The sequence below is a fragment of the Callithrix jacchus genome, chromosome 7 (genome assembly GCF_049354715.1).
Source record: "Callithrix jacchus isolate 240 chromosome 7, calJac240_pri, whole genome shotgun sequence".
Classification (NCBI taxonomy): domain Eukaryota; kingdom Metazoa; phylum Chordata; class Mammalia; order Primates; family Cebidae; genus Callithrix; species Callithrix jacchus.
The window spans coordinates 152,438,225-152,451,585 of NC_133508.1; the positions used below are offsets into that span (position 1 = coordinate 152,438,225).

General features: G+C 37.4%; 1 protein-coding gene and 1 pseudogene across 2 annotated transcripts in view; one reads left to right on the forward strand and one right to left on the reverse strand.

Annotated features, from left to right (window-relative positions):
• Positions 1 to 13,361, reverse strand: part of TRIM33 (tripartite motif containing 33) — a 121,598-nt gene that overhangs the window by 79,074 nt on the left and 29,163 nt on the right. The window lies entirely within an intron of this gene.
• Positions 1,034 to 1,983, forward strand: LOC118155222 (eukaryotic translation initiation factor 2 subunit 2 pseudogene; annotated as a pseudogene).

Consider the following 13,361-nt stretch of genomic DNA (forward strand, 5'->3'; position numbering starts at 1 on the left):
TTTCAGAGAAGTTTGAAGTTACAATGAGGGAACAAACTAGAAATTCTAGATGATTCCCAAGTTCCTACATAACTACTCAAAATGAGGAAAAAGTATTTTAGCCAGAATAGACAGTGTTTAACTAGCATAGTTCTGGAGCTGAAGGGTGTGGATGGAATCACCAGCATGTAAGTAACTCAAATGTCAAGTGCAGTTATGACTGCTAAGGAAGAATATTATCAAGGACAGTGATGCTTGTTACACCAAATTTACAAATCAAACAAGAAAAAGAGCTCTCAAATTTATGAGACAGCTTTCAAACATTTTCAACTGCAAACCACAAGAAGTACATTTTACATCAAGGCCAGGACAGAAATACATACCTGTCTAGCTGAACAAACACTAGTAAAACAGGGGTCAACTACCTTTCCATTAACCATTTATGATTAACTTGCAACCACTGTACCAATTTACTTTTAAAATTATATAATATGCTTAAAGCCAGGCTGACTCTTAGCATGACCTACAGTCTTTTCATTCAGCCCTAGCTTCTCTTTCCAATACTCTCAAGCAGTCACTCCAAAGCTTCAATCATCAACACTACTCTCCTTTCCCTTAGAAAATAATTATGAATGAAAAATTACAGATATGTTTTCAGGTACAGATGGGGATTGAGAGAATTTATACCTATAGCCTCTAATTACTTAAGTCAGAGCCCAGTCGAAATGATGAGAGTCCTGTAAGCTAAGTGTTGTTGAAAGACTGGAATGAATTACCCAAGGAATGGGAGAAAGAAGCTGGAGGGAATAAGATTGTCAAGTGGTGCCAAAAGCCTCAAACTAAAGAAGTATAACCATGCCTAAGTTTAATTACTCTCTCCACGATGCACCTATCTCCTACTCATCTTTATTCCCACCCTCTGTGCACACATTAATAAGAACCTCAGGAGTGCAGTGGTGGGAGAGGTAACAAATAGCAGGAGCCATGCTACTCTGGGGCCTGGGACTGATCTGTCTGACTTCCTGTCTATGCCTAGCCCATTCCAGCTGCAGCCATGTCTGGGGAAAAGATGATTTTTGATCCTACTATGAGCAAGAAGAAAACTAAGCAGCAGCAGTCCTTTAGTTAGATGAGGAAGGGGATACCCAAACAGAGGAGACCCAGCCCTCAGAAACAAAACTGGGGACAAAGAATTGGAAGGTGATGAAGACAAGAGTAGGGGAAAAGATGCTTCTGATGATCTAGATGACTTGAACTTCTTTAATCAAAAGAAAAGAAAAAGAAAAACACAAAGATATTTGATACTGATGAAGCTGAAGAAGGTGTAAAGGATCTTAAGATTGAAAGCGATATTCAAGAACCAGCTGAAGTGGGGTATGACCTTAATATTACGCTTGGCAATAAAAAGAAGAAAAATAAGAATGTAAAGTTCCCAGATGAGTATGAAGTACTACAGAACGACAAGGGTCTGGAAGATGAAGACAGCAAAAAAGTCAGTAACCATATAGCCCCTGCTACGGTGGGTCCAGAAAGAGACGACACATGAGGAACTACTGAAGCGAGTGTTCAACACCATGAGGGAAAAGAATCCAGACATGTTTGCAGAAGAGAAAAGGAAATTTGTCATCAAACCTCCACAGGTCATTTGAGTAGGAACTAAGAAAACTTACTCTGTCAACTTTACAGATATCTGTAAACTACTACATCATCAGCCCAAACATCTCCTTGCATTTTTGTCGGCTGAATTGAGTACAAGTGGTTCTATAGATGGTAATAACCAACTTGTAATCAAAGAAGATTCCAACAGAAACAGAAAAAGTCTTCAGAAGATATATGAAGGAACACTTTACTTGTCACATATGTTGATCACCAGACACAAACCTGAAGAAGGACACTCTACTTCTTACAGTGACAAACTTATTCTCGATATTCTGTTGCAAGTACAAAACAAGTTTCCAGGCTGTCGCAGGCAAGCGAGCACAGCTCTGTGTCAAAGCTACTTAATTTGCTCATCACTGACTTTACAAAGTGTGTTGTGGAGATTTGGCAGGACAGGTTTGTCATCAGAATGGATATACCGTTGTAATAAAAAACAAGATTAAAAAGCTGCCAAGTTCTTTGATGACTGGCCGGTTGGTCTGAAATCCTTGCAAGATGCTACTGTTCAAACTGTTGACATAATCATTGCCTCCTCTCTCTCTGTCAGAGAGATGTGATATGAGGTAAGGAGTTGTTTTCAAAATTGTTCATTGGCATCTGTAAGATAAATCAGTTCTTATAACAGTGCAAGAAAACTAAATTTTAAAATAGAGTCCTAGAAAACAGAATGTATTTGCTGAAAGGAATGAAGGCAAAAATTAATAACTACATTCCAGAGCAACAAGTCACTGATCTTTACTAAAGAAATTTTACAGCAATGGAGGCACTGACAGATAGACATTAGCATGAATATGGGGAGCCGAAAATGTGAAATGCTGAATATGTTGCCCACTCTTACAAAAAGCTTGGCATTCTACCAGATATACAAAGAGGAGCTGGTATCATTCCTTCTGAAACTATTCCAAACAATCCAAAAAGAGGGAATCCTTCCCAAATCATTTTATGAGACCAACATCATCCTGATACCAAAACCCGGCAGAGATTCAGCAAGAAAGAAAACTTCAGGCCAATATCCATGATGACCATAGATGCAAAAATCTTCAATAAAATACTGGCAAGCCAACTGCAACAGCACATCAAAAAGCTTATCCATCATGATCAAGTAGGCTTCATCCCAGGGATGCAAGGCTGGTTCAACATACACAAGTCTATAAACATAATTCACCACATAAACAGAACCAAAAACAAAAACTACATGATTATCTCAATTGATGCAGAGAAGGCCTTTGACAAAATTCAACAGCCCTTTATGCTGAAAACCCTCAATAAACTAGGTATTGATGGAACGTATCTCAAAAATAATAAAAGCTATTTACGACAAACCAACAGCCAATATCATACTGAATGGGCAAAAACTGGAAGTATTCCCTTTGAAATCTGGCACTAGACAAGGATGCCCTCTCTTACCACTCCTATTCAATATAGTACTGGATGTTCTAGCCAGAGCAATCAGGCAAGAAAAAGAAATAAAGGGTATTCAATTAGGAAAGGAGGAAGTCAAATTGTCTCTATTTGCAGACGACATGATTGTTTATCTAGAAGACCCCATCGTCTCAGCCCAAAATCTCCTGAAACTGATAAGCAACTTCAGCAAAGTCTCAGGATATAAAATCAATGTGCAAAAATAACAAGCATTCCTATACACCAATAACAGACTTAAAGAGAGCCAAATCAAGAACAAACTGCCATAAACAATTGCTACAAAGAGAATAAAATACCTAGGAATACAACTAACAAAGAACATAAAGGACCTCTTCAAGGAGAACTACAAACCACTGCTCAACAAAATAAGAGAGGACACAAACAGATGGAGAAACATTCCATGCTCATGGTTAGGATGAAACAGTTATCGTAAAAATGGCCATACTGCCTAAAGTAATTTACAGATTCAACGCTATCCCCATCGAACTACCAATGACCTTCTTCACAGAACTGGAAAAAACCACCTTAAACTTCATATGAAACCAAAAAAGAGCCCGCATAGCCAAGTCAATTCTAAGCAAAAAGAACAAAGCGGGAGGCATCATACTACAGACTTCAAACTATACTACAAGGCCACAGTAATCAAAACAGCATGGGACTGGTACCAAAACAGAGATATAGACCAATGGAATAGAACAGAGACCTCGGAGGCAACGCCACACATCTACAGCCATCCGTTCATTGACAAAAACAAGCAATGGGGAAAGAATTCCTTCTTCAATAAACAGTGTTGGGAAAACTGGCCAGTCATGTGCAGAAAGCAGAAACTGGACCCCTTCCTGATGCCTTACACTAAAATTAATTCCAGATGGATTAAAAACTTAAACGTAAGACCTAATACCATAAAAACCCTAGAAGAAAATCTAGGCAAAACCATCCAGGACATAGGCATAGGCAAGGACTTCATGACTAAAACACCAAAAGCATTGGCAACAAAAACCAAAATAGACAAATGGGACCTAATACAACTCCACAGCTTCTGCACAGCAAAAGAAACAGTCATTAGAGTGAATCAGCAACCAACAGAATGGGAAAAAATTTTTGCAATCTACCCATCTGACAAAGGGTTAATATTCAGAATCTACAAAGAACTAAAACAGATTTACAAGAAAAAAACAAGCCCATTCAAAAGTGGGCGAAGGATATGAACAGACACTTTAGAAAAGAAGACAAATATGAGGCCAACAAACATGAAAAAATGCTCATCATCACGGATCATTAGAGAAATGCAAATTAAAACTACCTTGAGATACCATCTCATGCCAGTTAGAATGGCTATCATTAAAAAATCTGGAGTCAACAGATGCTGGAGAGGATGTGGAGAAATAGGAACCCTTTCACCCTGTTGGTGGGAGTGTAAGTTAGTTCAATCATTGTGGAAGACAGTGTGGTGATTCCTCAAGGACCTAGAAATAGAAATTCCGTTTGACCCAGCAATCCCATTACTGGGTATATATCCAAAGAATTATAAATCATTCTACTATAAGGACACATGCACACAAATGTTCACTGAAGCACTGTTAACAATAGCAAAGACCTGCAACCAACCCAAATGCTCACTGATGATAGACTACACAGGGAAAATGTGGCACATATATACCATGGAATACTATGCAGCAATAAAAAAACGATGAGTTTGTCTCCTTTGTAGGGACATAGATGAACCTGGAAACCATCATTCTCAGCAAACTGACACAAGAACAGAAAATCAAACACCGCATGTTCTCACTCATAGGTGAATGCTGAAAAGTGAGAACGCATGGACACAGGGACGGGAGCATCACACACTGGGGTCTATCGGGGGAAATAGGGGAGGGACAGCGGGGGGTACGGAGTTGGGGAGAGACAGCATGAGGAGAAATGCCAGATATAGGTGATGGGGAGGAAGGCAGGAAATCACACTGCCATGTGTGTTCCTATGCAACAATCTTGCATGTTCTTCATATGTACCCCAAAACCTAAAATGCAATTAAAAAAAAAAAAGCTTGGCAATGAAGAAAAGAGACAAAATGACCTGTCAATACAGGGAGAATAAAGAAGACTGCTTTATACAGGGAAAACTTGGAGATATGATACAAAAAATAACTGAAATAATTTATAATAAAAATGGCTTAAATTCTATAAAACATAATCATACACTAAAATATATTTAGATTATGTCAATATTTCCAAAGTTAATTTTATCACTTAAGAATGAAGATGGCTTAAGGTCAAGTCATAGTCATATACAGCCATATATGTGCACATACAATCATAAACGAAGAACAACACTAATGTTTGTTATAATAAATTAATATAATAACAAGTATTATCATAAAGCTTGTTGCTATTCTTAGGGCTTCTTATATTCTTGAAGATATATAAGAATACCTTGTTTTACTGCATTTAGCTTTATACCGCTTCACAGATGAGTTTTCACAAATTGAAGGTTTATAGCAACCCTGCATTAACCAAATCAGTAGAGGCCATTTTTCCTACCATGTGTGCTCAATGGGCATCTTTCTGTTACATTTTGTTGATTTTTGCAATATTCCTAACTTATAAATTATTATTTATCTATTATGGTGACCTGTGATTTGTGATCGTTCATGTTACTAGTTACTGTTTTGAGGCCCCACAAACTGTGCCCAATGAACACAGCAAACTTAATAAACATATTCTGACTGCTTCACTGCCTGGCCATTCCCTCTATCTCTCCCTCTTGCAAGCTACCCTAATCCCTGAGACCCAACAATATTGAAACTGGACCAATTAATGACCCTACAATGGCCTCTAAGTGTCCAGCTGAAAGACAAATCAGCTCAGGAGGACTTGGTCAATAACAACAACAACAAAGTTAAACATCTTCCCACATTACATTTTAAAAAGTTAGAAATTATTAAGCTTAGTGAGAAGGCATGTCAGAAGCCAACACAGGCCAATGCTAGGCGTCTTGTGCAAGTTAGCATAGTTGTGAATGCAAAGGAAAAGTTCTGTTTTGTTTTGTTTGAGCCAGGGTCTTGCTCTGTCAACCAGGCTGGGGTGCAATGGCATGAACAAGGCTTGCTGAAGTTTCGACTTCCTGGGCTCAAGTGATATTCGTACCTCAGCCTCCCATGTACGTGGGACCACAGGCTCATGCCACCATGCCCAGCTAATTTTTTTTATTTTTTTTTGGTAAAGACAGGGTCCCATATTGTTGTCCAGGCTGTTCTCTAACTCCTGGGCTCAAGCAATCCTGCTGCAACAGCCTCTCAAAGTGTTGGTATTACCGGCATGAGGCACTGCACCCGGCCTGGAAAGATCTTGAAGGAAATTAAAAGTGCTAGTCCAGTGAACCTATGAATAAGAAAGCAAATCAGGCTGACCATGGTGGCTCACACCTGTATTCCCAGCACTTTGGGAGGCCAAGGCAGGCAGATCACAAAGGCAAGAGATCGTGACCATCCTGGCCAACATGGTGAAACCTCATCTCTACTAAAAATACAAAATTAGTTGGACATGGTAGCACACGCCTGAAGCCCCCACTTCTAGGGAGGCTGAGGCATGAGAATCGCTTGAACCTGAGAGGCGGAGGTTCCAGTAAGCCGAGATTGCACCACTGCACTCCAGCGCGGCAACAGAGCAAGACTCGTCTCAAAAAAAGAAATGTGCCCTGCTAGATTTAAATAAACACAATTTCCACATTTAAAAAATTAGAAGACCTGAAGAATAGTAATCCTAAGAAGCAAATTAGTAGTCTGCTACTAATAAAACTTTAAGACATACCTATTGAAAAAGAAAAGGATAAACAAACATACAGCAGCAAATGCAAAAAAAAAAAATACAAAAAGGCAAAACAAACAAACAAAAACCAGGAAGAATATTAGCATTAGATAAACCAAAGTAAAAGTTAAAAAAAGCATTAAATAGGACTAACAGGAATACTGTGCAACAATGAAGGACAGAGTCCACAAACTGTCAAAACAATTTATGCAAACAGGATAGTAGACACAAACAAAAGGCAAAACAAAAATGCAAAACATGTTATTAAAACAAAAAATTTAGGGATTGTCAAGCTCACATTTCCTTACCCAGTTTCTGAAATACAGAAAATTATGGTATGTTTAGCTACAAAACACATTTAGTGAAAAAAAAACCTGACCTGAACTGGCATAAAGCTATCTTTAGTTACCCTATTTAGTATAAATACTGCTACAGAAATATTAAGGCATTTGATTACAGAGTACGACCACAGACCATGCTGGAAACCTAAATACACCATAAATCAAAGACACATGCAGGATGAAAGAAAAAAGATAGAAAGTCAAGTCACCTTAACAATAATTAGGTTAAGAGCAGGAGTCTGGGTCCGGTGGCTCATACCTCTAATCCCAGCACTTTGGGAGGCTGAGGTGGACGGATCACCTGAGGCCAAAAGTTCAAGACCAGCCTGGGTAAAATAGCAAGGCCCCATTCCTACCAAAAAAAAAAAAAAATTAAGCCAGGTGTGATGGCATTTGCCTGCAGTCCCAGCTACTTCACAGGCTGAAACAGGAAGATCTCGATCCCAGGAATTCAAGGCTGCATCAAGCTAGGATCATGCCACTCTATTACAGCCTGGGTAGCTGAACAAAACCTTGTCTCTATTTAAAAAAAAAAAAAAAAGGCCGGGCAGTGGCACATGCCTATAATCCCAGCAGTTTGAGAGGCCAAGACGGGCAGATCACCTGAGGCTGGGGGTTCAAGACCGGCATGACCAACATGGAGAAACCCCATCTCTACTAAAAATACAAAAATTAGCTCGGTGTGATAATGCATGCCTGTAATCTCAGCTACTTGGGAGGCTGAGGCAGGAGAATCATTTGAACCCAGGAGGCAGACGATGCAGTTGGCAGAGATAGCACCACCGCACTCCAGCCTAGGCAACAAGAGTGAAAACTGTCTCAAAAAAAGGGCAGGAGTGGCTATTCTAATATCAGATAAAATAAATGCTTACACAAAAATAATCATTAGAAACAAGAGCAAAATTTTTATAATAATAAAAATAACATATTAATTCCCAAGAAAATACAGTTACAAGCATACATGTAGCTAACAAGACTGCTTCAAAATATATGAAGAAAAATCTGGCAAAACTGAAGGGAGGGAGACAAAAATGAACATGAAGATGAACAAAATATGCCCTTCTCCCAAACAAAACAGAGGCTCACTACCTGCAGGAAGAACAATTATCAAGTGGTCTAATCATGTGTAACTGAATTCCCAGGAGAATAAATAAAAACAATCAGAAAACTATTCCAAGAACTAATGATCAAGTTTTCCAACTTTAATAAAAACTGTAAGCCAAAGATGTAAGAATCACAATAATTCCTGAAGACAGCACTTCTAAGTCATGCAAAAGCATATCATAATCAAATTGCTAAAAAAAGACGGTAATAAAGAAGGCTGGGCATGGTGGGCTCATGCCTGTAATCCCAACACTTTGGGAGGCAGAACCCGAGGTCAGGATACAGAGACCATCCTGGCTAACACAGTGAAATCCTGTCTCTTAAAACAAACAAACAAACCAGTAATAAAGAATAAGAATTAAAGGCAGAGGCAGCTGGGCACAGTGGCTCACACCTGTAATCCCAGCACTTTGGGAGGCCGAGGTGGGTGGATCACCTGAGGTCAGGAGTTCGAGACCAGCCTGGCCAACATGGTGAAACTCTGTCTCTAGTAAAACTACAAAAATTAGCCAGGTGTGGTGGCATGTGCCTGTAATCTCAGCTACTCAGGAAGCTGAGGCAGGAGAATCACTTGAATCCAGGAGATAAAGGTTGCAGTGAACCAAGATCGTGCCACGGCACTCCAGCCTGGGCAACAGAGCTAGACTCCATTTAAAAAAAAAAAAAGGCAGAGGTGAGAAATAGATACATTATTTACTCAGGAACAATGATAACAAAGACAGCAGACCTCTCATTAGAATCTATACGTGCCAGATGTTAGTAGAGCGACAACCTTTAAAGCAGTGCAAGCAAGGAAAACACATGAGAACCAACCAACCAACCAGTCACAAAAGGCTGGAAAAAAATAAAAACGCATTTCAGATATAAAATACATTAAACATAAATGTTTAACAAAGCAAAAGAGAATGCCACTGAGTATGACCAAAAAAAGACCGGCATGAAAATAATTTCAAAAGAAATCTATAAACAAAAACAATGGTTAAATAAAAGGATTCAGCCTGGGCAACAAAGCTTAAATGTAGCCTTAAATGTTTAAAAGTAAAGCTAAAAAAATACTTAGTTATTTCCTTGATGACTTTAAAAAAAAAAAAAACAACAACAAAATAAGTATAGGAACAGAATTGAATATAAAAGCTGAAATACATGCATTACTAAAAACAAAATTGATAACCTAGTAATTTTTTGAAAAAAAAGTAAAATAAATCTTTAGGAATCTAATGAAGAAGAAAAAAACATGAAGCCAGAATGAAAACGGAGAAAGAAAAAAAAATTTTTAAAGATTACCAAGCCTGTATCGAAAATACTCCATGTAATTCCAGAGCAAGCAATATTAAAATCTAGCATATATGGAAAATTTTCTAGTAAAATATTATTCATCAAAAGCAAAACAAGAATTAAACTCTAATAGACATATTAGCATACAAATATTAGAAGAAGTTGCCATTTAAAAAAATACAATATCCAGATAGTTATACAGGAGAGTAATGCTTAAACCAGCAGGCCATTATTATCTGAATCAATCTAGAACAAAACAGTGAAAATTCAAATTCATTTTACAGAGCCCAACATTGATTTACTATTAAAACCTACCAAAGACAATGCAAAAGAAGAAAACTACAGACCGCTCTAGCATACTGACTCTGTATTTCTAAATGGAATATTAGCAAACATTTCGTCAATCTGTCAAAAGAATAGTTATTATGATCAATAAGGTTTACCAGGAATTCAAGGATTATTCAAGAGAAAGAAATTTAACAAAATAATCATATCAAAACAACTGAAGAAGAAAACTATATGGTTATATAAACAGACACTAAGGTGGCATATGATAAAATTCAGACATTTTTAGTAGGAACACTAAAAAAGCGAAGCCAACAACTTAAATATGAAAAGAATCACTTACCAAAATATTAAATAGCATTTAAAGCTAGCAAAACATAAAAAACAAAAAGCTTCTCTATTCAAGTCAGAAACAAGACGTCATTTATTAAAGAAAATATATAAAATTATTAATGCAACAGATTCTGGAGCCAGACTACAAAGATTTAAATCTCTACCCCTTCAGAGCTGTTAATTCCTTTATCTTTGAGTCTTAGTTTCCCATTTGCAAAATAGAGATAATATACTTACCTCAAAGGTTGTTGGGAAGACTACATTTATACCTATAAAATGCGACACACAGTAGTACTCAGATAATGTAAGCTATTATTACAAGTTACTATTTGTCTCAAAGATTTTAGAGTGTAACTGTATAACAGAATTTTCTGCAATAATGGATATATGCTGTATGTGCACTGTTCAATGCAGTACTCAATATATCACTGGCCACTGAGCACTAAGAAAATGGCTAGTGGAACCAACAGACTAAATTTTTAAATTTCATTTTAGATAACTAAAAATTAAATCACCACCAGTGACTGACTAGCTGCTATGGTACAGGACACTACAGTTCTAGAAAATGCAGAATACCTGACATGTCACTTACTTTTTAAGACTACTAAAATTTAAAAGATAATTTACAACAAAATGAAGGTACAAAAGAAAAAATTAACAGCTGTCCTACTTTCAATAATGGCACAATAGAAAGCAAATTCTCTCTTCAAAGACAAAGTATAAAATTGTATAAAATTGTCAAAAACAAAAAAAGCAACAACTAATTCAGACCACTGGGAATCAACTACTGTCAGGCAAAATGAGACACACTCTACAAAGACTGCTAAAGTTTCAGGTAAAAGCAATGGAAGACACTGGCCCTCTTGTTGAGGATGCTCCCATGACCCCATTCACTCCAAACATCTGGTCTGAAAATCAGTAGTTTACTAGAATGGGGCTGACCACAAAAACAGCAGCAGCTTTCATACAGAGCACAGTTGGGGAGAGAGGTGAATGCAAAAACATGAGATTTGCCAGCTATAAATTGGTATCGGTTTGGAAAGAACAGATTTTGCTATAGCTGGGTTGGGGTCACAAAGCAAGCAGCAGGGAAACCACAAAATTAATACAAAGAAACTTGAAATGAGAGAGTCATAGAAGGGCTAAGATCAACTCTCTATACAGACATGGCTAACTGCAACACCACACATACAAAATGGAGACCCAAGAAAGCCCTAAAAAAACTAAAGGCCAAGTGAGAATAAAAACAAAGATTTCAAAGCATCTGTTATAAATATTTTCAAAGGATAAAAATAAACCAGTGTTCAAATAACAAAATATACTATTGCAAAGCCTCAACAAATAAGAAGTCTCAAGAGTAACCTATAAAAAGAACCCACACAGATTAAAAGTACATGCAAAAGTTCACTACATATCTGGGCTTCAATAATACACTTGAGTCTGGGCACGGTGGCTCACTCCTGTAATCCCAGCACTTTGGGAGGCCCAGGTGGATGGATCGCCTGAGGTCAAGTGTTTGAGACCAGCCTGGCCAACATGTGAAACGCCGTCTCTACTAAATATACAAAAAAAAATTAATCCGGAAGCTGAGGCTGGAACCTGGCAGGCAGAGGTTGCACAGCCTGGGCAACAAGAGCAAACCTCCATCTCAAACAAACAAACAAAAAGATTTGAGTGAACTTGTAGATGCATAAATTAAAATTTAATTTCAATCCAATCAAAAATAAATCAGAGAGGAAAAAACACTGAAGAGAAAAGAACAGATCTTCAGAAATCAGTAGAACAATGTCAAGCTCCCAAAATAAATGCAATAAAAGTCACAGGAGATAAGAGCAAAGAAATAGAAAAAAACATTTCAAGAAATAATGGTGGAAAATGTCAAAACCTGATGAAATACATTAATCTGCAGATTCAAAAAGGAGAGAGAATCACAAACACAAAATGAATCAAAACAAACACATCACAGCCAAATTGCTGAAAAACCAGGAGAGAAACAATTCATCAAGGGAACCAATACCATCAACCTCTGACTTTTCATTAAAAATAATGGAGGCCAGGAAGCAATAAAGTGACATATTTAAAGTACAGATCATAAACCAGGAATTACATATGCAACAAAAATAGTCTTCAAAAATGAAAGCAAAATAAAGACATACACAGGTAGGTAAACAAAATTGGACAGAATGTTACACTTAGCACATTTGTATCACAAAAAATTCTAAAGGATGTCTGTCAGGCTGAAAGGAAATAAAACCAGACTATCACTCAGATCCTAAGAAGGAAATAACAAACATGAGAAATAGTAAATATGTGAGGAAGACATGAAAGATTATTTCCTCTCTTCCTTTAAAAAAGATTATTTAAAGCCAGCCACGGTGGCTCACATCTGTAATCCTAGCACTTCGGGAGGCCAAGGCTGACAGATCACCTGATGTCGGGAGTTCGAGACCCGCCTGACCAATGTGGAGAAACCCCGTCTCTACTAAAAATACAAAAATTAGTCAGGCATGGTGGTGCATGCCTGTAATCCCAGCTACCTGAAAGCCTGAGGTGGGAGAATAACTTGAACCCAGGAAGCGGAGGTTGCAGTGAGCCAAGATCGTGCTATTGCACTTCAGCCTGGGCAATAAGAGCAAAACTCCATCTCAAAAAAAAAAAAAAAAAAAAAAGATTACTTAAAGTAATAATAACAACACTGTATTGATGGTTTACTAGATCATGTAATTTACATGTCATAATTATATGACAGTAACAGTACAAAAGATAGAAACAGAATATTGTCCTAAAGTGAACTGTGGTGTTAAAGATATATCATAATTACAAGAGTTACAACTAAAACAAAAACTAAATCAAATTTTAAAGTCCACTAAAAATACTGGTTAACGCAAAAGTCTCAGTAAAGAAGGAAAGGAACAAAAATGACATGACATATAGACAACAATTAGCAAAATGGCATACCTAAATCCAACTATATCACTGAGTAAACACTTCAGTGAAAAGAAGAGATTGTCAGACTGGATAAGAAGCAAAATCCAACTACACATCCTCTGAAACATTTTTTAGATTCAAAGACATAAATAAGGTGAAAGTAAAAGGAGAAGAAAAGATAAATCATAAAACCAGTTGCTGTAAGAGAGCTGGAGTACCTCTGTTAACATC